The sequence below is a fragment of the Etheostoma spectabile genome, chromosome 11 (genome assembly GCF_008692095.1).
Source record: "Etheostoma spectabile isolate EspeVRDwgs_2016 chromosome 11, UIUC_Espe_1.0, whole genome shotgun sequence".
Classification (NCBI taxonomy): Eukaryota; Metazoa; Chordata; class Actinopteri; order Perciformes; family Percidae; genus Etheostoma; species Etheostoma spectabile.
Window position 1 is genome coordinate 17,357,872 of NC_045743.1, and position 409 is coordinate 17,358,280.

The following is a 409-nucleotide window of genomic DNA, read 5'->3' on the forward strand; positions in this document are numbered from 1 at the left end:
CCCCATTACAGTGGAGTGTGATGTGTAAGATTGGACAGAAGAGGTTGAGACATCTGTGTTCAACCTGCAGTAAACTACGAGGAACTTAACATATTTGGTAGGTGTATATCAGAATGGAAGGCATCGATACACTGTTGAGGAGTGTACACTGTTATCCCAATTTATTGGGGGGGAGGGGTGTTATAGAAAAGTGTATTTCAGATGATCTTGTATTGCTGCTGCTGAGCTTTGTGGCAGGCACAAGTTATTCTGCTGATATTTTACATGACGCCATTTACACTCAAAATAACAGACTCTGCAGAAGTGTTCAGTGTTTATCTGTTAGTAAAAACAACTGCATTGACCCACGGTTAAAGGCGGGAGGGCGGGGGGGGTGTATAAATACAGCATAGTATTGTGATATTTTCTG

General features: G+C 42.1%; 1 protein-coding gene across 3 annotated transcripts in view; it reads left to right on the forward strand.

Annotated features, from left to right (window-relative positions):
• mlphb (melanophilin b) overlaps nucleotides 1-409 on the forward strand; it is a 49,416-nt gene that overhangs the window by 27,133 nt on the left and 21,874 nt on the right. The window lies entirely within an intron of this gene.